Consider the following 26,432-nt stretch of genomic DNA (forward strand, 5'->3'; position numbering starts at 1 on the left):
AAAGAATTCTCTGTAGTATCTGGCTGGTGAATCTTGCCCACATGCTCAGGGTTCAGCTGATTGCCATATTTGGGGTCAGGAAGGAATTTTCCCCCAGGGCAGACTGGCAGAAGCCCTGGGGTTCTTTTGCCTTCCTCTGCAGCATAGGGCACGGGTCACTTGCTGGAAGATTCTCTGCACCTTGAAGTCTTTAAACCATGATTTGAGGACTTCAATAGCTCAGACGCAGGTGAGAGGTTTATTGTAGGAGTGGGTGGGTGAGATTCTGTGGCCTGCACACAACACTCGCCATGAAAGGCGTGTGTTCCGTATGGCTGATGTCAGGTGTGCAGTCCAGAATAACAGGGTAATATCTTGCTGACTTAAGATCTCCCACAATCATCCATTTGACTTTTGTTGCCAGTAACTGAATGATCTCATTTTAAATGGTTTTCCAAGGTAGTAGTGTGTGTACATTTCTTGGGTGATGACACTTCTTAGAAGCTCCTGGAGTACAGCACCAAACTCAGCCATCAGCTCCACAATTTTAAGGAAGTTTCCATTGTTTGGCACATACAGCTGATCTGACATGCCACGCAGTGCTAGGTTTTTGGGTAGCAAGCATTCTCACAATGGCAAGGAGCCTTTTCCGAACATTTTGCCAGGAAAGAGACTCTGATGCAATCTTCTCTTGATGCTGATCATCTATGGAGGCCTTTAACCTTAGTCTCATCTCAAGATTTTTCACCTATAAAATGCTCTCTGGTGATTTGCTGCCTTCTCATGGCATGCCAGATTTCTAGCCAGATTTTTCCAGTCCTTTGTTTCTGTAGAGCCCAAAGAGGCTGGAACATTAGAATTCAGTATTTTCGATTTTTGAATACATAAGCCGTGGCCTCTCCACTTTCTCACCATTGGGGATTTCATGCCAGTAATGTGTTGGATGGGAACTACTATTTTCATTGTCTTTGGGGAACATGAAGTTTTTCACTTGCTGTGGCCCGTGCAGTACAAGGAAGTCCCTCAGGCTACTGCTCAAGTGGGTCCACAGTCCTGGATCATCTAGACTCAAGGAATTCAACTCAGCAGCAGCAGTTTCTTGCGCCTCCACCACACTCTTCTCTGAGCTACACTTTTCTTCAGGATCGTGCATGGTTACATCCATTGGAGATGCAGATATGGATGCTGCAGTAGCTGCCAGGTCACCTGCACTCTGACTAACTGGAAGATGAGGTATCTCCTCACCACTCACACCCTTACTGGGGCCGGAAGGCTCACCGTGAACATTTGTGTCTACGTATCACAGGAGAGCTCCTTCCTGCTTAGATAAAGAAAGCAAAAGAAGCATTTCTCTTTTTCTGAATGCTGCCTCAGAGGGACGTTTTCTTCTTTCACTCATGACTGCTGTTCTGTGCCAGCTATAGTGGCTCTCAACGCTCAGTTGAAGGGGACAAATAAGCAGGCTGGTAGCAGGGCCTGAGTGAGGGAAGAAATCAGCGTCTTAAGGGCCTAACTGGCTCCTACTACCTCAGCTGACTTCCTGTTCTCCTCACGTGGGTTCAGGGAAGCAGCAGGAAACAGGAAGCTCCCTGAGAAGCTGGGGTTAATCAGTCCAGGCTCCTGGGGATGCTAGAGAGGTACATAAGAGGCTCCTCCTCCTCTCTCTCCCTGCAGCTCCTGCTGCTTTCTGTGATTCTCTCTCACCTTTTCTCCTGCCTGCCTGTTATGTCTCTTGTGCCCTCCTTCCTCCAGCACAGCACTCCACCCTCTCTGTGCATCTCGAGCAGAGAGAATCCACATGCACCAGCAGCAGACACAGTTTTCTACACTCTGGGTCCTACTGGTGCCCCCCACAGTCTGGCACCTGAGTCGACCACCTCAGTTCACCTCCTAGTAAGGCCAGCCGTGTCCTGTGGGCACAGGGCACCTAACTCCCACTGAGGTCAGCCTGGGAGGCTGGATGTGCACATTACAGGCAGTAGACTGTCAGGGCAGCATAATGTACTGAAAAACCGTGTATTGCTCATTGCAACCCAAGCTCTCACTGTGTGGCTCTTTGTCCTGCCTCTGTTGTGTAGAGCAAGAGCAGAGGTTTATGAGATGGCGGCTGCTGCTGTGGCCAGCCATCTCCGTACCTTTCCCATTGTCTCTCTTCTGGCTGTGGATGCTGGACTGCAGCAGCTCCGTGGAGGTCCCAGCCTCGCTCTTTAATGTCCACTCTCCACTTGCTTGGATGGCGCTTCATGGACCATTGAGTAGTCTCCTGAAAACATCCCAGTTGTGGACACAGGCACCAGCAACCGATTCCCCAAGCCAAACTCCCCTTCGCAATCCAGAGAAACAGCCTGGAGCACAGGGTTTGGCCCATGCTGACTGTAGACACCACAGCTGCTGCACGGTGACTCCTGTGACCCCTCTAGCCCATCAGCACTCGGCTCTCCTGCATTCTGCTGAGCGGCTGAGGTCTGGGGGAACAGAAACCCTTTGTTAGAGATGGAAAATCTCTTCACAGGGTCAGTCTGTTAATGGCTGCCAGACGCCTTCCCTGTGAAACCCCAAATGTGCAGCCCCTCTGATTCCCACAGGGGAGATCTCTGCTCATTCACTGGTCACCCGTGGCTGCAGTCTCTGATGGGGGGAATGTAGAGGGGTCTGTGCAGATGGTCCCTTCTACAGCACCCATAAAGGGAGGATATTTGGCCTTGTGATGTGAGGCATGGATCTGAGACTTAGGGCTCCTGGATTCTGTGACTGTGAAAGGGGGTGAGGTCTAGTGGGTGGAGCTGGATTGGTTGACAATGAGTGAGCGGAGCTTGTGCTGAAGGACCCTGGTTCAATCCCCCCAATTCCTGTGGTGTCTACATGTGGCCAGTGATGAGCTGCCAAAATCTTAACAACCGGTTCCCTATAAAAAGTTCTGATTTAAGGGATGTGCCCCAGTATGTATTTTTTGTACAAACAGAGTTAGCATAAGTCTGTATTTTCCCGGGAGGAATTTTTAAAATTTAAAAATTCCTCCTGGACGGCGATTTAAGAACCAAAAAGCCTGACCTGCCTGGGAAAATATGGATGTATATTAATCCTGCCTAAAGTTCTTTTTTAAAAAGATGGGCCTATACTAAAAAGGAGCTCACATGTGTAGGTCCCCGCCACACCCTGGGGGTGTGCTAGGGTGACCAGATGTCCTGATTTTATAGGGACAGTCCTGATTTTGGGGTCTTTTTCTTATATAGGCTCCTATTACCCCCCGGCTCCTATTACCCCCCACCCCGTATCCTGATTTTTCACACTTGCTGTCTGGTCACCCTAGGGTGTGCACATGTGTAGGTCCCAGCTGCTCCCTCTCCCCATCATTGAAGCAGGTGTGCAGGGTTACTGCCCTGGGAACAGCAGGGCACCAGTGGATGTGGGGGTGGGAGCAGCAGGGGGTGGCTGGAGACAGGGGCTGGCTGCGGGCAGGGGGTGCGGCAGGGGCTGGCTGCAGGCAGGGGGAGCGGAAGAGGGTGGCTGGAGACAGGGGCTGGCTGTGGGCAGGGTGGTGGGTGCTCACGGGAAGAGCAGCAGGACGTAGCCCAGGCCCAGCAGAGCAGCCAGGGACCCAGCAGGCAGTAGTGGGAGCCCCAGGGCCAGGGGAGCAGCAGCAGCACCAGGGGCTGGCTGCAGGCAGGGGGAGAGGCAGTGGCTGGAGACAGGGGCTGGCTGTGGGCAGGGGCTGGCTGCGGGCAGGGGGTGCGGCAGGGGCTGGCTGCGGGCAGGGGGTGGGGGGTGGCTGGAGACGGGGGCTGGCTGCGGGCAGGGTGGTGGGTGCTCACGGGGAGAGCAGCAGGATGCAGCCCAGGCCCAGCAGAGCAGCCGGGGACCCAGCAGGCAGTAGTGGGAGCCCCAGGGCCAGGGGAGCAGCAGCAGCCCCAGGGCTCATGCCCAGGGCCAGGCGGCAGCCCACGTGGCTTCCACAGCGCAGCGCCCCCGGCGGCCAGAGGAGGAATTACATCACTTCCCGGCCGGAGCCCATCAAAGCCTCAGCGCCCCCTGCAGGGAAGCGGGTTAACAACTGGTTCTAAAATGGCTTCAAAATGTAACAACCGGTTCGCGCGAACCGGCTCCAGCTCACCACTGCATGTGGCCACGACTTTACTTACCTGTCAGTGTAGGTTGTTCAGACCATTCCTGGATACATGGTACATCTGCTGCTGGCCATCCCTGAGATGTAGGTCCTTCATCCACACAAGGACATGGCATATCAAGGTCAATCCAGCAGCTCCCATCTGGTCTTCACCTCTGCAATGGACGGCTAGTCTGACCCTGACCAGAGAAAGACAGGGTGGTGTTCTTCAGGGGAATCTGCTGGAGCTCCCGTATCCCCCGCTCCACCACACTCCCCCAAACGCGAAGGAATTTCCAAAGATACCACTGTTGGGGACACTGGGGCATGGCCACTAGGTAACTCGAGGGGATGGAAGACCACGAGTGTCGATAAAGCCCCCTCGCACTAGGCCCAGGTGTTCTTGGCCCCCCATCCTGCCTGGAGGCACTCGCAGCAGCTCTGCGTACTAGGCCCACGTGTCCTTGCCCCCCCCGGCCCCAGCCTGGAGGCACACACAGCAGTTATGCTAAGAATCTGCAACAATATGTTGCAGAGTCAGACTGCCTGCAACTAAGCAAGGCCAAACAGGGGAAAGATGGAAGAACAATGCTAAATAAAGCAGCTTTATGTATAGTTTAACAAATGATACAGAAAATCAGGGAACTAGCTGGGAACTGGATTGGCTGGCTATATGGATACTTGGGGCAGCTTGCTATTGGATAAGTATGCTGGAAAAAAGAATGCATAAAAGCCTGTGTAACTTCCTGCTCTGTGTGCAGGATTTGAGATTTTATTCTCCCTGTACCTTTTTGCAGCTGCAAATAAACTTTTCTGTTTCTCCACCCCGTTGTGATTATTGGGTGCAGCACACCGGGTAACGAACCAACTCAAGCTGTTGTTCAGCCTCTCGGCGCTGGGTGCCGGCAACACCACTAATCATGGATAAACAAAGCAGCCAAGATGAGGTCAGTGTGGGTTGATTTACTGAGCAGACTGGTTCTAAAGGAAGAACAGATTTCTCCCCTGCTCTAGGGAGATTCCCATCGGAAAAGTATCTGATGGTGGGGGTGGGGGCAATGCAAGCCCCCAGCCCCTTGAATGGCAGGAAATCAGGACTCGGGGAGTTAAGGGGTGTCTCTGTCCTGCTGCAGGGAGCAGGCCTGGAGAGCAGAAAGGGCACTAGTGGCGTTGTAGGAAAGAAAGTGACTTCTACCAGTGAAGGTGGCTGAAGCTTCTTGCAGACATTAGTCGAAGATCCTCACACCTCCTTTGGGGATCCTTTTTCCCTAGGAATAAAATAAGGAGAATGACGTGTGAAGCCCAGGTCTGGGATCCAGGGAAAAGGCAGAATCTCAGCCAGGCTACACACCAGGAACCTGATCTTTATCCCAAGAACCACAATTACCCAGATGAGGTTTTCTCCCCCATTTGCTTCCAGGTTATTTACTCACAGGATACATTCGCTTGCTTTGCTGTGTTTCCACTCTCTGCATCTGTTCATTGGTTTAAGTAACATTCTTTCAGTTTTTGCTTCTGTTTCCTCTTATTACAGGGTAGCATCTGCTTAGCACCTTCAAAAAATAAATTAAAAACAAAATCCTGATTCTACATTGAAGAGGAAAGTTTCTGAGAATTAGGCTGCAGAACTTTAGTGTCTGCATATGTCATTCACTAGTATTTATTGTGGTGCAGGTCTGATGCAATCTGCCCACCCAAGAATACCCACATGAAGCATGGGGTGCCCTTAGAATACCAGTTAAAAGAGAGGAAGAGAGTGGATTAATAGCGGGAGGGGGGGGAATCCAAAAAAATCCAGTGCATCAGCACTTCTCTGCATCACTGCAGCACCAGTCCCGGGAGCAATACAGGTTAAAAATCTCCGTGGTTCTTTCCCCCTAGAACCACATCCGAGCAGAAAAAGGCCTTCAGCCAATTATTTCCTTACACTCTGAATGGGTGAAATTCAGCCCTGTGCAGACAGCCAGGGCAAGGTCTGTGCATCACAGTGGGTTTAAGTGGCCACTTCACTGCCCAGGTGCTGTGAGACTTCGGTGGCATAGTTTTCATCCTGGATTGGAACAGCCAGTGGGAATCCTGTGAGGTACAGAGCAGAGAGGTTGGGGCCACAACGTTCACCTCAGAGGCTGAGCTTCTACAGACTTTTGGGATGTTCCCATCTGAGGAGGATGATTTTGGCCAACCCTAGTTCAGAGCTTTCAGCACCTCAACCGGTGAGTCTCTGGCACAATTGTTCTAATGTATCTGAACTTTTCAGGCCTTGCCCCCACCTCTGACACCCCTTGTACCTCACCATTGCCCTCTAACAGCCCCTGTCCCTTCTCTTGATCCCTGCCACGCCCAAATACAGAGAGTAGCTCATGCTCCTTCTCTCTTAGACCTTCTTCTTACACGATCCTTCCCTACCTTTTGATAAACTGATCACTGTGCCCTTCCCCAGCTCCTGGAGGAATTGCGGCTCCTCAGGACAACCTGGGAATGGGTGGCTCCTACCTCCGGGTGGGGTGTGTGGTTTTCCATCTAAGCATCCCTGAGAGCCAGTACTTCTCGATTTCACAGGATGAGACCATGGCTCCCCAAGCCGGGCCAGCTGCAGGCTGCATTGCTGTTGGCGACATGGACAGATCCCAGAACCTGGAAGACAGAGCGGGGAGGAAACCCTTGCTCATTTCCCTTTCAGAGCCCCCTTCAAAGACGGGTCAAGAGGGAAGGAGAGGAGGAAGGGCAGAAAGTGAAGCTGCCCCTCTGGGGAGGGCACTCCTGTAGAACCCAGTCAGTTCCCAGCTCTCCCCGACATTGCTCGGTGTGACCTTGGAGACGTCACTTCCTCACCTTCATTCCCTGTCTGTAAAATGGGGGTACAAGTCTCCCCCACCCCACAGGGAGGAGAAGGGAGGAGAGACCCATTTTCGGTGAGGGACTCAGACACTCTGGGCACAGATTGTGCCAGAGTGAGGGAAGGGACCCAGAGTTTGCTCCCTAGACCCAGGGGAGGAAGATGTTATCAGAAGGTCAGCAAAGGGGATGGGCCAGGAACTGCTGCCATGGACAGAGCTTAGGGATTTGGTCAGTGCCAGGGACTTTGTACCTCCCTTCAGCAAATGGCTTCCCTCTTGTCATCAGCAGTCCATACAGTATCTGAACTCCTTCCAAGTGTCCTGAAGGGGCTCCCTTCATTCTTCTTGCAGGTGATGGATTCGTTCACCCAGGTCGATAGCTGGGAATTTTGGAGAGGTCATTTGTAGCATGACATGAAATCAGTGGGAAATCTACATTTAGCAAAATAAAGGTTTCATTGGCCTTTGCAAATTTGGAACTGATCTGTCCTATCAATCGACGGTACATGTTCAGAAGAGGATGAAGCATGCCATCGTGGTCAGGTGATCTATGAGAGTCAGTCCCATCATGTGGCCATTTGATTCGGTAAAATTCCTGGCAATGGCTGCCCATGGCCAGGGCAGGGTCTCCAGAGGCCTGAAATGCCAAGGAGTTTGGTGCGTGGTGCCTTGCTGAAAGCGCAGAAGTCACATCAGTCAAGCTAAGTCTGAATTTCAGCCCACATCTGGCACCAGCTAATGAAGCAGGCCCTGGTGGTCATAGTAGATGAATCTACTTCCAGGATGAGCACTGAGTCTCCAAATAGGTGCAGTAGTGAAGGCAGTTGTGAACTGTTTGTGGGCTTTTTGGAACTTGGGTGACCAAACAAACATGGCCATTATGTGGAGGAGAGCTCTCGTGGGGGTTATTGGCTCTGAGAACCCTGGGCCGAAGCAGCAGTAAAGCGGGTGAAGTCTAGGAAGCACTGGTCTTCTTGAGGACTTCAAACTTCATCCCATCTATGAATGGCTTCCACCTTATTTGGATCAATCGTAACATTTTCCGGGGAGAGGATGTAGCCCAAAAACTCTGTGGAGAGTTAGCCGGAGGTACGCTTTTCGAATTCTGTGCTGAGACCATGCTGCCGAAACCTCTCCAGGTTCAGGTCTGGTGCGCATGCTGCTCTCGGTTCTCCAAAAAAAAGAAGTCTGTCACCTGAATAGATGACACTGTGCAGATCCAAAATGGCCCCAAATACATCACTGATGAAGTGTTGCAAGGGCAGGGGACCGTTAGTTAGCTCAAATGGCATGTCTGACAGTTAAAATGTCCATAGTGTGCTTTGAAATCTGCCTTCCATTTGTCCCCTGCCCAAATGAGTGTTAGATTGGAAATCCTCACAGATGAAGTTTGATGAACAACTTTGCAGATTTCCTGCGAGCAAACAATTGTGGGATTCCTAACTGGGGGTTATGGTTCCAAATGATCCTTTTTTTCAGGGGCTGATTGTCTAAAGAGAGACATAGTAGAGTCCCACATTTCTTCTTCCCCAAAAGGGCCTGGGCACCCGTGGGAAACGCTAATTTGCTCATAAACTCTTAGGACCGGTTTTCAAGCCTGTACGCAGGGAGAGCCACTAATTCTGGTTCCACCAATGTGTAAATACTGATGAAGGCAACTTTCAACCAAGGTTGCAGGTCAAGGGGGCAGTCATAGTCCTGGTGCAGAGGCAACGAGTCCCCATTTCTTTCAAAGGTATCCATGTAATCCGGGTATTGATCAGGAATGCCGGGTGTCCGAGTCAAGAAGGTGGAGTAGGTCCAGAGGCAGAGGCTGGTTCAAGGAACCCCGACATTTTCAATCATTTCCATTGTGCAGCTCCAGCAGGGACATCATCGGGCCAGGCTCATGTAGTGAGGCCCTGGTTCACACCTGGTGTGGTGTGTCCCTGTTGCATACAGGCCACTGACTTGCGGAGATCCTGCTTTTCTCCAAAAAGTTGCACCACCTAATGTCATGTATTGCATCTGATCATGATGCCCAGGGGTGGGAGCACAGGTCGCAGCAAGGTGCAGGATTGTGCCGAGGCTAAGAGTGGTACTAGAATCAAGGTCCAGGGACACAGCAGGATCAAAACCGAGATCAGAGTCCATCGCCAAAGCAGAAGCAGAACCAGGGCCAGAGTCTAAATCCATGCCAAAGGTCATAGCCCGGTAGTCAGAGAGCAAAGATCAGCCAAGTCAATGTCAAGCCAGAGTCCAGATACAGGCCGAGGGTCAAAACCGGGTAGTCAACGTCCGAGTGGTTGGGGAAGATCAGGAGGAGAAGGCAATGCTGGAGCGGGTCAGTGGAGGGCCTGGAGTGGGGCTAAAGAAGGGCAAGGAGATATGGAATCAAGGTGGGCAGGCAACATCTGGAGCCAAGAAGGGTCACGCCAAAGTCATAATCAGAGACCGGAGCCAAGGGTCAAAGCAGAGTCAACAATGAAGAACCGGAGGGCAGTGCAGGACAGGGTGGTGCATGCAGGCGGGAACCAGGATGACTTATAGGTTCTCCTAGGCACTGCCCAGCTGGATCCCTAGAGACCCCTAATCGGGGGACTCCCTTCCTAGGAATAAAAGAAGGAGAGCAAGATGACAAAGATGTCTCTGACCCTGGGGTCCAAGCCAAGGGGAGCTCCCACCCAAGCATTGTGCCAGGACCCCATCCCTCTCCTGGTTCATTTCACACTCAGAGACCCGCCTCCGCAGCAGGAGGGGAGAATAAAGGGCAGAAAGTGAAGTTGCCTCTCGGGGAAAGGGACTAGCCTGGGATCCACTCCAGTTCCCAGATCTACCCCCAGGAGTGTGTGACCAGGATTGCAGCCCTTCTTCTGTGTCTCAGTCCCCACCTGCCAGATGGGGAGGATCCTTCTTTGCCCCAAGGTGTTAGGGGGGAGTTTCATTCCTGTCTGGGAAGGGTTCAGATACCATGTGTGTGGCTTGGGCTCCAGGTGGGGGATGGTCAGACATTCACTGCGACGGAGTAACATGGGCAATGGGGAGGTCTGAGCAGTGACGACAGGGGAGGGCTCCACATCGGGCCACCCCTCCCAGAATGCAATGATTACTGAGTATAAACCCTGGCTCTGCGGATGCTCCCATTTCTGGGCCAGTCCCATGGCCCTGAAAGCCTGATGCTTCTGAAACTGGCCTCTGGGCATGGGGGCAGGGACCGTATCTGGCCTGGCCCCAGCTCCAGGAGTCAGGGTGGGGCAGGGTGGTGAGAGCGAGGTGCTCGGTCTGGGTTTCTCTCAGTGCTGTGGTGTTTATGGCCCCTCCCACTAGCCCTTCTCCCCCAGGCCCAGCAGGAAAGAGCAGTACCTGCAGCAGGGAGTGGGAGCTTCTGGGCATGGGAAGGGGGGGCCCTTCAAGGCTGTCCCACGGAGCACAGCCCCTGCAGCGCTTTGGGCACCTGGCGCAAGCACCGGATGTAGAACAGGTGCGCCATGATCGCTGCTGTCACGTCCTCCTGCTGCAAGGGAACAAGGATCGGTCAGAGCCTCCGACACCCATGGCAACGAAGGGCATGAACGGCACTGGGAGCCAGCAAAATTTCCACCCCAACCCTCCCCACATCCAAGGGACAGATTCCCGCACCCAACCCTCCGAGACGAAATCTTGTCTCCTCTCAAATGACCTCCAACCCCACTCCCACCACTGTGGAATGAACTCCTGTCCCCTTCCTCTCAGTCCCCCTGTGAGAGCTATTCTACCTCCCAACCCAGCCAGGGATTAAGCTCCACTCCCCAGAATCCCCTTATCCACCCTCTCCCCCTCCAGCTGAGGGGCTGGAAGGCTCTGGACAGTAGTGCTGTGGGGTGAGAGGTTGTGGACACCTTTCCCAAGGGACCCCCTCCGCCCCCCGTTATTAAGATGATGCCATGGACAGTAGCTCTGGGGAATGGGGCACTTCAGCAGCCTCTGCTGACTGACTCCTCCAGTTCTCCCAGAGCAGGTGGTGGCTGGGATAACATGATACTAGGGCCCTAGGAACCAGCCTGAGGCCGGGAGGGGTATGAAACTCTCACAGGGGGAGTTGGCAGCCCCTAGCATGAGCAATAGCAGCGTGTCATGTTGATGTGACACATGTTTGTAAATAGCCGAGCTGGGTCTGCTCTGCTTTGAGCTGTTCAGGGGAGAAGCTGACACCTACCAATGGCACCTGCCCGGGTTCATCCTCTCCTTGCTCCCAGGTCAGTGCAAGGGGATGGGATGGGAGTGACTGTCAATGGCCTGGAGGTGAAAGGCCCTGGGTGTCCCTCCCCAATTGATCCTTCTTTGGTTACCTCATTCCCGATCAGCTGGCCGGCTTCCCCCAGGATAGAATATGTCAGCACAAGCCCAGCCTGGCTGACACGGAGCTGGGGGTCATGTATGGCCAGAAGCGCTGCCTGGAGGAAAGATCTTTTCTGGCCTTCCGTGAAGATCTCTCCAAAGACCTAAAACCAACAGCACCAGAGCCCTTGTCAATTGTCCAGAACCAGGCTCCAAATCCCTCTACTATCTCACAAGGTGGACAAGAGTCCTCCTTGTGCAGCCAACTTTTGGGGTCCCATGGACCAAGGAACCCCCTTAAGTAAGAGGTTGCAGGCACTGAGGAATAGCTCTTTCTGGAGCGGGAGTCACCACAGGTGCCATGACATGCTGGGAACGTGTCTGCGCAGTCTGGAACCCAGCTCACAAAGACAACAAAGGACCCGCTACTGCTCCCAGCAGCGCTATTTCCTGCAGCTCACCCGCTAGAGGTTAGGGGCCTTTTCGATCTGCTTCCGTTCCTGCTCCCCATTCCACCGACAATCCCACGAGTGTCACATATGCTGCAGTGACTCAGCCCAGGAAAGGAGCTCAGTGTCCCTCACACAACGCCCAGGGCAGGGGCAGGTTCTGCTTCCTGACTCGCCCTGGTGCTCGGCAAACCCCACACCCTGCCTGTGCTTCCAGAGGTGCAGGGAATCCAACAAGGATCTGGTCCAGCAATTGCTGGTGTGAGCTTCCCAACTCACTGACCCAGGGGCTCACCTCTCAGACACCAGGGTGTCAGCCAGGGAGGCAGTGAGCAGAGCCAGATTCCTGGATATACAATCCTTCATTAACTCAACCCACCAGAGGATCCCTTTTATGCCATGTAACCATGGATGCATGCAACACACACAAGCCTGGACCGTTAGCAAGGGTCCAGCCCAGGCTCCTCGGCCTCTTGCAGCCAAACACTGTCTGCTGGAAATAAGTATCATAGAATATCAGGTTTGGATGGGACCTCAGGAGTTCATCTAGTCCAACCCCCTGCTCAAAGCAGGACCAATCCACAACTAAATCATCCAACAGATTTTTGTCCCAGGTCCCTAAATGGCCTCCTCAAGGATTGAACTCATAACCCTAGGTTTAGCAGGCCAATGCTCAAACCACTGAGCTATCCCTCCCCCTACAGAACACACTCACTGCAGGGGGAGACAGCTCCACACCTGAGCTACTGCAATACCCTGGCCGAGAGTCCTTACCTCCCCCACCCTGGCCATGTTTCTGTACGCCAGGCGCTCGGTGTCTTGGAGCCCGTCCCGACACCACAGATCGCTCTCCTCTCTGATGTTCAGCCCTGGGGGAGAAAGACACACCCATTGGGGAGGTTTGGCATCTGGCTTTAATGCCTGTTTCCTTCTCTTCCCTTTGCTGGGTGAACACTGGCTGGGGTTCTCATGGCATCCACGGCCCAATGGACTGGCAGGGTCCCCACCAGGTGCTTTAGTACCTGAAGGGGGATTTGTCTCATTCATCACAGTAATCAGGTGACCCTTACGGTCATTGTGCTCTGGGCATGGGTGCCTGTTAATGGTGGCTGCTAATGCTGAAAACGCCCCACAGCCACTGACTTCAGGATCTGGCCCTAGCTACCCAACTGGTGACATTCTACAAGCTTTGTGTCCATCCCCTGTGGTCCCTGCCCCTGCCTTCATGATGGGCTCTTTCCCTCCATGTGTCTCAATAGGTCCGTTCCTGTCCCCTCACCAGCTGGCAGCCCCCTGGGGGGGCTGATTTCTCTGGACTGGGGGACAGAGCCAGGCTATGAGGTAAAGCAGCTAATTTCCCTGGCATCTTCGTCCCCTTCCTCACTCCCTGAATTAGGGAGATGAGTGTGAGTCATCATCTAAGCTGGGGTCAGTCTCAGAGGAGGGAGCTTCTTTGTGTAGGGTCCCTTGGCCAGTAAGTGGGGGGCCCAAAACAGGGGCCTTCTTTCCATTGGGGTCCCTCTGCCCTGCTGCAGTTAGTCTAAGAGCAGAGGCCTTAGTTCTATTGGTGTCCCAATGGCCAGCTGGAGCTAGTCTCCAAGGGACTCATTTCTATGGGGTCCCATTGCCCAGCTGAGTTTCTTACCCCTCCTCTGCAGCAGGAGCCTCTGCAGCCAATAGATCCCAGCCCTGGCTTGCCGGCTGATGTCATCGGCTGGGTCAGAGAGGTAGAGACCCAGACGCAGCACAAAGTTGCCCGCCTTGGGGAAATCGGAGGAGGTCTGGTGGAGGAGGAGAAGGGGGGAATCCATCAACATTCTACCTTCAGCTCCCCAGCTCCCCGGGGCCAGAGCTCTGCTCCCATGCATCTGTAGGAGGCACTGGGGGAGAGGAACTAGAGCCCTCTTTCTCTCTGCCCCAAAGGGAGCTTGGAGCAAAGGGACCCACGGCCTGGGCCCTCTGTGAGCACTAGCTGCCAGGCTTCTCCAGATTAACAAGGGCACTGAGGCCAGGCACGACCCTGCCAGCCAGTGGCCTATGGAATGGCGCAGTCCCTTACGGAGCCAGGGGGGACCACTTAACCAGGGGATGAGGAATTTGACTCAAGCCCTGGCTCTGCAGGATGCTGGGGTCAAAGGTCACTTACGTCAAATCCGGAGAGGGAGGTGGCAAATCGGAGCAGGGCAGCGCTGCTCCGTATGGCCCTAGCTCTCTCCTGGGTGTTTCTGGAGTCGAGCCAGAAATGGAGGTGCTGCGGGACAAGAAGGCAGGGGAGGGTCAGCCGGCAGGCTTACATGCTCTACAAACGAGCCTCTCCCACTCCACATGGGGCAGAGAACTTGTGCTCAGGGTGCAATATCTGACTCCTCATGTGGGGGTTCATGACACTGCCCACATCTTGCTGGGCACAAGCTGTCACTGTCTCTCCAGCCTGGGACAAAGCTCAGCCTTGGGGCTGGTCTATTTGCTCTGAACCCCTGATCCATCAACAGCCCATCAGGATCGAGGCACATGCCCTGTGCCCCCAGACCCCAGCTCCAGAGGCCTTGGTAGGATGGATGGAGGGGCCGTGGGGACAATCACTCCAGGAACTGCCGTGTCCCTAGGACAGAAGAGCTGATTCCCTCAGTCTTCTCCTGTATCTCAGGGTCTCCCTAGAAAGGAGCCAGTAACTTTTCTCAGAGGCCTGTGTCCCAGGTCGCACAGGGGTTTCAATCTGTCAGTCCCCAGCCAGGTCTGGTGCTCACTTTTAGTGCTCAATGGAACCATGCAGAGCTCTGGCTGACAGTCCCAGCTCCTTCCCTCTGCCCCCGCCCCTTCCCCGCCACCACTACCCCGGATGGCGGAAGGGTCCCAGCATTCAACTGCACTGATGGCTCTGGGAAAGCGTGGCCATCTGGGTCCAAGCTGGGAGGACACAATGGAAACATGGTTCTTCTAGTCTCTCCGTTGCAGCCCTCCCACGGGGTTCATGGTAAATTCCCCCCCAGACCCTCCCATTCTGCTCACCTCCAAGAGGTGCTGCAGCTTGTCCGTGGTGGGGGTCTCTGCCAGCAGGCCCCCGAGCATGGTGTCCAGGCTCTCTAAGTAGGTGTTGTGCAGAGCCTGTGTCATAAATATAAAGGCAAGGGTAAACCCCTTTAAAATCCCTCCTGGCCAGAGGAAAAATCCTCTCACCTGTAAAGGGTTCAGAAGCTAAAGGTAACCTCTCTGGCACCTGACCAAAATGACCAATGAGGAGACAAGATACTTTCAAAAGCTGGGAAGAGGGAGAAAAACAAAGGGTCTGTGTCTGTCTGTGTGATGCTTTTGCCGGAGACAGAACAGGAATGGAGTCTTAGAACTTAGTAAGTAATCTAGCTAGGTGGGTGTTAGATTATGATTTCTTGAAATGGCTGAGAAAAGAGCTTTGCTGAATAGAATGAATATTCCTGTCTCTGTGTCTTTTTTGTAACTTAAGGTTTTACCTAGAGGGATTCTCTATGTTTTGAATCTAATTACCCTGTAAGGTATTTACCATCCTGATTTTACAGAGGTAATTCTTTTCTTTTTACTTCTATTAAAAGTCTTCTTGTAAGGAAACTGAATACTTTTTCATTCTTCTAAGATCCAAGGGCTTGGGTCTGTGGTCACCTATGCACATTGGTGAGGATTTTTACTAAACCTTCCCCAGGAAGTGGTGTGCAAGGGTTGGGAGGATTTTGGGTGGAAAGGCGTGTCCAAACTTTGTTTTCCCAGTAAACCCAGATAAAGTTTGGTAGTGGAAATCCAAGGGCAAAGGGTAAAATAGTTTGTACCTTGGGGAAGTTTTAACCTAAGCTGGTAAAAGTAAGCTTAGGAGGTTTTCATGCAGGTCCCCACAACTGTACCCTAGAGTTCAGAGTGGGGAAGGAACCTTGACAGCCTGCAAGAAGAGGGAGCACCCGTCAGTCATGGGACATGGGGCTACCCCTCTCAGGGGACCAGGAGGGTTCTCTGGGGAGCTCTGGCCAGACCCAAAAGGTACATCCTGGCCTCTGCCATTCACATCACTGCAGGGACACTTAAAAAGAGTTCATGGCTGGATGCCTGCTGGCTCTTCAATCCTTGCCCTTAGCAGTTCTCTGCGCAGGGCCTGGTACCCAGCAGAATATGGAAAAGCCAAACCGCAATGGGTGGGAGGTAGGATCCCTGGGAAAGTCCAGGCAGCAGAGCACACAATGAGGAGAAGAGGGAAGGCTGGGATCAGCCACAGAGGGGTAACGCAATCCTCACTGGCGGGAAGGGGCCCTCCCTTGCAGTTTGTGTCATCCCCCCGACCCCACACGCCCTGCCCGGGCTTGCCCCCCGCTCTGCTCACCCCTCCCCTATTCTCAGCAGCTCCATCAAACCGAGGGGGCAGGGACCAGAGGCCGCTCCTGCTCCTGGGACAGAGAAGTAGGATCATGACCTACCCGGAAGTGGGTGGTGTCCTGCCCCGTGCCCATAGTGAAAATGGTGTATTGTAGAGCCCGCAGGAGGCGTGACTCCAGCTCCAGGGCAAGTGGTGGCTTCAGTTTGCTGGAGGGAAAGAGGAGCCCGTGTTATGCTTGGCAGCACCGGAGTGGCGCTGGCAGTGTCATGCACATGACCCTCCTCCCCTGCAATGATCCCTCCCTGTGGCCACTGTCACGTTACGGGAGTGAAATCACCCCCAGCCAGGAAAGAGGGGATGTCCCCACCTCCTCTGCTGGGGGATGCAAACAGACACGGCTGGGGTTAATCTAGGCCTGAGAGGATCTGCACCAGGGTTAGAGCAGCTGGATGGGAGGGTCCTGGTACCTGAGGCTGCAAACCGCGGCCATGGAGCTGGAGACGATGGAACTCGGCTCAGACACCATGGGCAGATCTTCAATCAGCTCCTGAGAGACCCCAAGGAGATAAAATTGCATGTGAGATTCAGGCCCTGTAGACCCACAGGCGCTTCCCAGGGAGGAGGCCAAAGTGCTCTGCAGAAACAGTCAGTGTCACCCCCACCCCCAACCAGCTGGCCTCCCCATTCCTCCCATCCATCAAACTTACTCTTTCCTTCCTCCTCTCCCACCCAATTCTTCCCTCCCCTCAGCCTCAGCTGCCCCTCCGGCCTTACAGTTTCCCCACTGCCAGTTCCCCATCAGTGTCAGAATTTCCTCTTTCCCTGCTCCCCAGTCCTCATCCCCAGGAAGCCCTGTCCTCTGCTTCCCCCTCCAGCCCCACTAACTCTTCCTGCCATGTTGGGCTCCCTCACCCCAGGAGCCGGGCACGGGGTCCCACTCACCGCAATGCTCTCCACAAGGGCCGCTTTGGAGAAGTGCGGCTCCAGAGTGTCCCACCCCTGCTGCTGTGCCGACAAGCACAGACGTGGGACAGCGTGGAGGAAGCGGAGCTGTTTGGCCCTGTCCTCCACCCACTAAGAGTGGGGTTGTGGGAGAGAGAGAGAGAGAGAGAGAGACGGTCAGGTAGGGACCTCCCCACCCCACCTACAAAAGCTCCAGGTCTCAGGACCTCCCTGGAGTTGGACAGGGAAAGCCGCCCCTCTTCCCAAAACCAGTGTCACCCTGCACAGACTAGGGTTGTAACTGGGGCAGTGTCTGCGGGGAGCGGACACCTTGGCCTGCATGAGATGAACACCCCCACTTTGGGGTGCCAGGTAACAGGGGAGAAGTGCCCCCCATTGCGGGTGATGGATTCTCTGGGACAAGACCCCGAATGTGGGTGGGGATGGAACAAGGGGCAGGACAGACTTGGGGGCAGTGCAGCTGGAAGATTTTTGTACCTCAACTCTGCCCTGGAGGTGCTGCTGGATGACCCTGATGGTGTCTTGTTCAGGGGACACATCCTCCTCCTCCTCCTCCTCCTCCAGCTGGGCACTGAGGGTCTCTGCACCAGGGAGAGAAGGAGAAAAGCATCATTTATGCTACTGCTGTGAGAATGCAGGGTAGAGAAATGGCTCAATGTCCCCCATCCTCAACAAGGAACCCCATGGCATCAAGGTCCCCACCCTGCCCTTCCCAGAGATGACCTCAGCCCCATCAGCCTCAGGGCCCCGTAGCCATCAGCCCCCACCCAACATTATCAGGGGAGGCTGGAGTTCCCCCAACTCTGCCCAGCATCTCCTGCCATGGAGTGTGGCTGGGCCACTCCCACAGGTGTCAGTGGGGCTCCCGTGGCTCCGTCCTGGCGCCTTGGTGAGCCAATGGCCACAGGGTGTGTCATAAATATCAAGGGAAGGGTAACCACCTTTGTGTATACAGTGCTATAAAATCCCTCCTGGCCAGAGGCAAAACCCTTTCACCTCTAAAGGGTTAAGAAGCTAAGATAACCTCGCTAGCACCTGACCCAAAATGACCAATGAGGGAACAAAATACTTTCAAATCTGGAGGGGGGCGGGGGACTAATCAAGGGTTTTGTCTGTCTGTGTAATGCTTTTGCTGGGGACAAATCAGAAATGCAAGCCTTCCAACTCCTGTTAAGTTAGTAAGTAATCTAACAAGCAAATGTGTTAGATTTTCTTTTGTTTAATGGCTGGTAAAATAAGCTGTGTTGGAGGGAATGTCTATTCCTGTTTTTGTGTCTTTTTGTATCTTAAGGTTTTGCCTAGAGGGATTCTCTGTGTTATAAATCTGATGATCCTGTAAGGTATTTACCATCCTGATTTTACAGAGATAATTCTTTTACCTTTACTTTTATTAAAATTCTTCTTTTAAAAAACTAACTAATTTTTCATTGTTCTTAAGAACCAAGGGCTTGGGTCTCGGTTCACCTGTACCAATTGGTGAGGATTATTATTAAGCCTTTGCAGGAAAGGGGGTGTAGAGCCTTGGGGGATATTTTGAGGGAAGATGTCTCCAAGTGGTCTCTTTCCCTGTTCTTTGTTTAAAATGCTTGGTGGTGGCAGCATACTGTTCAAGGACAAGGCAAAGTTTGTACCTTGGGGAAGTTTCTAACCTAAACTGGTAAAAACAAGCTTAGGGGGTCTTTCATGCAGGTCCCCACATCTGTACCCTAAAGTTCAGAGTGGGGAAGGAACCTTGACATGGTGGCAGTGGTGGGATCATTTTGGACCAGAAGCACAGCAGGATTTTAAAAGGTTTTGTAAAAGGTGATTGCAGCTGTAGATTTTGTCTCTCTGTCAGGGGGACAGAGCAGCAGGCATAACAAAAGGAGTTTTCTGTCGGCTGAGAACAGCTATCAAAGAAAAAAGGTATCGGGTTACAGCACAGCAAAATTTTACAAGTCAGGGTTTTTGGGTTTTTTGCTTTATTTCTAACTCTTGGGTGTAAAGTGAGTTAAAAACAGAGAGGTTAGGAGGACAGAATGCCATGTTCAACAGAAGCTGCAATTAGCCAGATTTGAGGCTGAGGAAAAACAAAAGGAACATAAAAGATGGGTCGAACTGAGGCAGAGAAAATGAAGGCAAAAAAAGAAATGGAGGCAAAGGAAAAAGAAATGGAGGCAAAGGAAAAAGAAATGGAGGAGAGGGAACAAGAAAAGAAGCATGCAGAGGAGAAGAAGGAAAAAGAGAGGAAGCATACAGTGGAGATGGAGAAGGCAAAGGCTCGGCAGAATATACTAAATAACCCTAACAATCCTTCCCCAACAATCCACAAATCCTTCCCCAACAATCCATTACACTATGTCCACAGTATAATGAATCCAGTGATATTGCTGAATATTTTCTCACCTTTGAGAGACTTTGCACACTCCATCAAATCCCTGAAGCTCACAAGATGACCAGATCGGCTGCAAGATTGCCTGGAAGAGCTCTGGACATATTCAATAAGATGGTGATTGAGGAGGCTTCGAACTATAATAAATCCAAGGGTTTGGTTTTAAAACAATTTCAAGTTACACCTGAAACTTACAGAGTAAAAGTGAAAGCCCTTAAGAGAGGACCTGGACTAAGTAATGTGGCTTATGTAAACCAGAGAACAGATCTGTTTGAGAAATGGCTCAATGGACAGGATGTAACTAGCTTTGGAGGAATACGGGATTTGATAATACAGGAGCAATTCCTGAATATGTCCAAGGATGATAGATAGCAGTGTTTATGGGATAAAAAAATGGACTCAGCAGGAAGTCTTGCTTTTTATGCTGATCTATACAAGCAGTCCCAGAGTGCCAGAGAGGCGGGGCAAACCGGAACAAAACGGGTGGAGGGAGGAGAGAGGAACAACCCTGGTCACAGTTGGAGCGGATACCAGAAGGGACACCCTCAGACCACATCCTACCACCCGGGGCAGCCCAAGGCCCCAACTACACCCCAAGGAACACTCCAGACACCTTGTTGTCCCACCACACCGTTCTCCAGCAACCCACCTCGCCCCAGTGACCAGTCAGCTGGGCAAAGTTTTAAATGTAACAAGCCGGGACATGTCAAGCCCAACTGCCCCAAGAACCCCTGGAAATTATAGTTCATTGCACCAAAATCACACCAGAGGTCCTCAGGCCCAGATGCCTCCCAGACACCCTCAGAGTGGAGGGAAACTGTGAGTGTGGGCAGGAAGAAGGTCACAAAATGGAGGGACACCGGAGTATTGGCTATCCAGGCTTCCTTAGTGGACCCCAATTTAATTGACCCAGAGGTCCAAGTGACAATTCAACCCTTCAAGGCCAACTGTTTTGACTTGCCTACAGACAAGTTGTCTGTTCGCTACAAGGGCTTGTCAGGAACGTGGACTTTTGCAGTCTATGATAATTATCCCATCCCCATGCTGTTGAGGGAAGACTTGGCCAATCATGTGAAGCTAGCCAAGAAGTTGGGAATGGTCACCCGCAGACAGGCTAAGCAAGCTGTCACACCTAGCTCTATTTCGGAGACTTCTACCAGGACGCACTCAAAGATATTGGAACCCGACCCCATACAAACGTCTGCAACAGCAGGAGTGAATCCAGTCACAGAGACCCAGACAGAGCCAGTCCCAGAACTGGAACCAGCAAAAAAAACAGCACCAGACCCATTGCCAGCACTGAATCCAGTACTTGCAACCCCAACACCAGAGGGCCCCACCCAACCTGCACTGGCAGCAGCAGATAACCCTACACAAGAGGCTCAGCCAGAGCCTAAACCCCAACATAGTGCACCAGCCAAGAGCGGTTCACAGTCAACTAAAACAGCCCCATCACCTGCATCGCTTCCAGAGGGACCAAGCCCAGGTCCACAATCCAATCAGGAATTGATGTCTCCAGCATCAAGGGAACAGTTCCAGACCGAACAGAAAGCAGATCAAAGCCTCCAGAGAGCTTGGACGGCGGCACGGAACAACCCACCGCCTCTCAGCTCTTCGAATCAATCCAGGTTTGTTGTAAAAAAAGGACTTTTATACAAGCAAACTCTTTCTGGTGGATACGAGGAAAACTGGCATCCTCAGAGACAGTTGGTAGTTCCAACTAAGTATCGGGTAATGCTATTAAGCTTAGCCCATGATCATCCTAGTGGCCATGCTGGGGTGAACAGAACCAAAAACCATTTGGGAAAGTCGTTCCACTGGGAGGGAATGGGCAAGAATGTTTCTACCTATGTCCGGTCTTGTGAGGTGTGCCACAGAGTGGGAAAACCCCAAGACCAGGTCAAAGCCCCTCTCCAGCCACTCCCCATCATTGAGGTTCCATTTCAGCAAGTAGCTGTAAATATTCTGGCTCCTTTTCCAAAAAAGACAGCCAGAGGAAAGCAGTACATACTGACTTTCATGGATTTTGCCACCCGATGGCCAGAAGCAGTAGCTGTAAGCAACACCAGGGCTAAAAGTGTGTGCCAGGAACTAGCAGACATTTTTGCCAGTGTAAGTTGGCCCTCCGACATCCTTACAGATGCAGGAACTAATTTCCTGGCAGGAACTATGGAATGCCTTTGGGAAGCTCATGGGGTGAACCACTTGGTTGCCACTCCTTACCACCATCAAACAAATGGCCTGGTGGAGAATTTTAATGAAACTTTGGGGGCCATAATATGTAAATTTGTAAATAAGCACTCCAATAATTGGGACCTAGTGTTGCAGCAGTTGCTTTTTGACTACAAAGCTGTACCACATCCCAGTTTAGGGTTTTCACCATTTGAACTTGTATATGGCCACGAGGTTAAGGGGCCATTACAGTTGGTAAAGCAGCAATGGGAGGGGTTTACACCTTCTCCAGGAACTAACATTCTGAACTTTGTAACTAACCTGCAAAACACCTGCCAAACCTCTTTAGCCCTTGCCAAAGAAAACCTACAGGATGCTCAAAAAGAGCCAAAAGCCTGGTATGATAAACATGCCAGAAAGCATTCCTTCAGTGTAGGGGACCAGGTCATGGTCTTGAAGGCACTCTAGGCCCACAGAATAAAAGCATTGTGGGAAGGGCCATTAATGGTCCAAGAGCTCCTGGGAGCTGTTAATTTTCTCATAGCATTCCCCACCTCCAACTGAAAGCCTAAGGTGTACCATATTAATTCTCTAAAGCCCTTTTATTCCAAAGAATTAAAGATTTGTCAGTTTACAGCCCAGGGAGGAGATAACGCTGAGTGGCCTAAAGGTGTCTACTACAAAGGAAAAAGTGCTGGTGGTGTGGAAAAGGTAAACCTCTCCATGACCCTTGGGCATATGCAGCGACAGCAAATCAAGGAGCTGTGCACTAGCTACACGCCGACGTTCTCAGCCACCCAGGACTGACTGAACGGGCATACAACTCCATTGACACAGGTAATGCTCACCCAATTAGAGCCCGCCCTTACCGGGTGTCTCCTCAAGCTAAAACTGCTATAGAATGGAAGATCCAGGATATGCTACAAATGGGTGTAATCTGCCCCTCTGGCAGTGCATGGGCATCTCCAGTGGTTCTAGTTCCCAACCCAAATGGGGAAATACGTTTTTGCATGGACTACCATAAGCTGAATGCTGTAACGCTCCCAAACAACTATCCAATGCCACAAACAAATAAACTAGTGAAGAAACTGGGACGGGCCCAGTTCATCCCTATCTTGGACTTAACCCAGGGGTACTGGCAGGTACCGCTAAATAAATCCGCCAAGAAAATGTCCGCCTTCATCACACATGTCGGGCTGTATGCATTTAATGTGCTCTCTTTCAGGCTGCAGAATGCACCCGCCACCTTCCAAAAAGTTGTAGATGGTCTCCTAGCGGAATTGGAAAAATGTGCAGTCACAGACCTTGATGATGTGGCCATATTTTTGGAATCCTGGGCAAAACACCTGGAACACCTACAAAAAGTCTTCAAGAGCATAAGGGAGGCAAAACTAACTGTTAAGACTAAAAAGTGTCAAATAGGCCTAAACAGAGTAGCTTACCTTGAACATCAGGTGGGTCAAGAAACTATCAACCCCCTACAGGCCAAAGTGAATGCTATCCAAAAATGGCCTGTCCCAAAGTAAAAAAAAAAACAAAAAACTGGTCCAATCCTTCTTAGGCTTGGCCAGATATTACAGGCCATTTGTTGCGCAATACAGCCAAATTGCCAATTTCAAGTTACACCTAAAACTTACAAAGTTAAATTTCAAACCCTTAAAAAAGGCCTGAACTAATGTGGCTTATGTAAACCAAATAACAAATCTGTTTCATAAATGGCTCAACAAACGGGCTGTTACTAACTTTGAAGGAAATGTATATTCCTGTTTTTGTGTCTTTTTGTAACTTAAGGTTTTGCCTCAAGAAATTCTCTGTTTTAAATCTAATTACCCTATAAGGTATTTACCATCCTAACTTTATATAGGTGACTCTTTTCTCTTTTCTTTAATTAAAATTCGTCTTTTAAACACCTAATTAATTTTTCATTGTTCTTAAAATCCAAGACTTTGGGTCTGTGTTCACCTTTACCAATTGGTAAAAATTATTATGAAGCCTTCCCCAGGAAAGGGGGTGTAGGGCTGGGGGAAATATTTTGGGGGAAAACGTCTCCAAGTGGTCTCTTTCCCTGTTCTTTGTTTAAAATGCTTCGTGGTGGCAGCAGACTGTTCAAGGACAAGGCAAAGTTTATACCTTGGGAAAGTTTTTTTAACCTAAGCTGGTAAAAATAAGCTTAGGGGTCTTTCATGCAGGTCCCTACCTCTGTACCGTAAAGTTCAGAGTAGGGAAGAAACCTTGACAGGGTGTTACTAGTCCCCCGCTGCCCCTGTCCTCCCCCCTGTCCCGTGGGTCTCCCCTCACCTGCACAGAGGGAGCCTTCAGCCTCAGGGCTCTCAGAACCCACGGAGGGGCTGCTGGCCCCTCGGGAGAAGGAGGAGCTGCTGGTCCCCGTGCCAGAGTCGCCCAGCTCCTGCTCTGGGCTGGCTGGGGACTCCTCGGTGGCCAGGCTGGTGGATGGCTCCGGTTGGGCACTGGGGTGCGGCTCCTGGCTCCTCCGCTTCCTGTGAAGGAAGCTGCAGAGCCACCTTCCCAGGCTCCCACCCTCTCTTGGGTCCCTCCTACATAGCATCACCCTGGGCCACCTCCATTTGGGACCAGAAGGGGCCTCAGGGCATGCTAAGGGAGCCAATGTCTTCCTCCTCCTCCAGAAAGCCAGGGAGCTCCTCCTCCTCGCCTGGCCACTGGCCTCTTCCCCGCCCGCGGGGACACAGGGGCCGCTCTCCTCCTGGGAAAGCCGGCTGCTGCTCCCTACCGGCTCCGGAGCCACCAGCCCGGCCTTCCTCCTCAGCATCCGCCTCAGCCGCTGCATCCTGGGAATGAGTGGGGAGCAGCCATGAGTCTGGGTTCAAGGCAGCCTCTCATTAATGTGCCTGCCTGTTCCTCCATCCACCTCCCCTCCGCTGAGGCAATTTCTCCTCACCACACACCCCACCCCAGAGCATGGGGGCTGCCGTCCACACCCACTGGCAGCAGCTCACAGCACAGGCTGCTCCCAACGTTCCCCCTCAGCCCTGGGGCCCTGTGACACCAGGGGAGTCTCGTCCTTTCAGAGCAGTGGGGCTCTCTGTTAGTTTGGACAAGCAGCTCCCTCCACCCCAGAAGGTCCCGCTCCCTCCCAGGCCAGGGAAAGAGCAGCACCCGGACAGTCCTCAGCGAAAGTTCACAAGGTGCCAATGCTGGGAGGGAGGAGTCGCCCTCAGTTCCCACTGATTGCGGTTGTGGGTGTTCAGCACCTGGCAGGTTCTGCCCTCCCCAAAGACTCTCGACGTGGGGAACAATCTCCTGCAAGGGAAGGGCTGGGAGCCCTCTTGCTGGCCCATTCCCACCACACTGGGGATGGCTCTGGAGAACTCCACTCACTTGCTCTAGATGGGAAAGCGCTGGGTGGCAGATACTCACCGAGGCCTAGTCTCTTGCCCTCCTCCTTGATCTCCTGCACCCAGGTGGGCTGGTAAGGGTGCTGCCCAATGCCCTGCCAGCAGAGCAGGGAGTAGAAGCCTGCAGATCGAAAGTGGCTGTGAAAACAAGATGATGTTTTACTGCCAGGGGATGGATAAACTCAGCCTAGCAACCGGGGGTTCACAACACTGACCTATGGCCAGCAGCACACCTCCCATCTCCAGGTCTCCTCGTACCTCACGCACATTCCTGAAGCGTGATGACCCAAGGGCTGTAGGGGAGTGTCCCCAGCCCCAGTGAGGGAAACAGAGGCCTGGGCAGGAGAAGCCACTGCCTCAGGGTCGTTGAGGGAGTCAGGGATAGAGCCGGGGATGGAGCCTTTGTCCAGGCTCCCGCACTAACCACGAGAGGAACAGTCCCTTCCAGAGCTGGGAAGTGCCAGCGGGACTCGATTCCCAGTCTCCCTGGCTCTGAGTGTGACTTGTTGTTGTGACTGAGGCAGGGGGGTGGGAATCTGGACTCCTGGCTTTCACTGGTGATTTTCTTCTATTCCCAGTCTCCCTGGCCCTGAGTGTGACCTATGGAGGTGGTGGAATCTTCATCCTTAGAGATTTGTAAGGCCCAGCTTGACCAAAAAAATCATCTATTTTAAATTAAGGGCAAAATTTATGAAAATCTCTTCAATAATTTAAAGAGAAGAGGAAAAAATAACATGAAATCGAACATGTTCACTGCCAAGTTTTTGAGAGAGTCACACCACTGACATGATAGCTAAAGCCCTGGAAGCAAAGTTAGCTGAAATGCTAAGCCAGCTTTGGACAGCAATAGCTTCCTTGGAAGGTGCAGAAACTATTGTCTTCTTTTCAGTTTATTCAAAGAGTTCAGTTCAATGACTCGTTCGTTGAAATTCAAGAAAGCCATTGAGAGTTCACAAAACAGGCAACTTCTTTTCCTCCCTCAATCTATGGATAAAAACTAGGTGTGAGGGAATGGATATACTAGTTCATAAATCTAGAAACACGTGAAAACCAGAACGTATCATTTTAGTTCACTAACCACACTTCAAATTTCCTTTGTTTAAGAAATCAGTTTTAAATGCAAAACATTTTCATGCAACGTTTTTCTTATGCTTCTCTTTCTAGCTCCAGCATGACCGTGGTTTGTGACCAAAGAGAGGTCACTTCTTTTCTCTTTCCCTCTCTATCATGGAGATGGAGAAAATTCTCTAAGTCCTAGCAGGCAAGAGATTTGAGCACGTCAGGCGTGTTAGAGCCCTTGTGCTCTAAAGGACAATGGGTGATTGTTGTTTGGGGCAAGAACCCCAACAGATTTGATACTTGTCCCCCATCCAAAGCCAATAACACATCTCTGTATTTTCAATCATGAGTTAGACATTCTCAGCACTCCTCTATCTCCCGCAGCCCTCAGGTGTTCCTTGGATTATGGAGGCTTGGTTGCAAAGAGGACTGGAATTTTTTTACTGGCTTCCTGGGTGTCCCTAGCCAATGAGGGTCTCAGTCTGGCCTCCGAGGCC

General features: G+C 52.0%; 1 pseudogene; it reads left to right on the forward strand.

Moving 5' to 3' along the window:
- Positions 1-290: 290 nt before the first annotated feature.
- Positions 291-26,432, forward strand: part of LOC140904800 (up-regulator of cell proliferation-like) — a 55,380-nt pseudogene continuing 29,238 nt past the window's right edge.

Source organism: Lepidochelys kempii, unplaced genomic scaffold (assembly GCF_965140265.1).
Source record: "Lepidochelys kempii isolate rLepKem1 unplaced genomic scaffold, rLepKem1.hap2 scaffold_74, whole genome shotgun sequence".
NCBI lineage: Eukaryota > Metazoa > Chordata > Testudines > Cheloniidae > Lepidochelys > Lepidochelys kempii.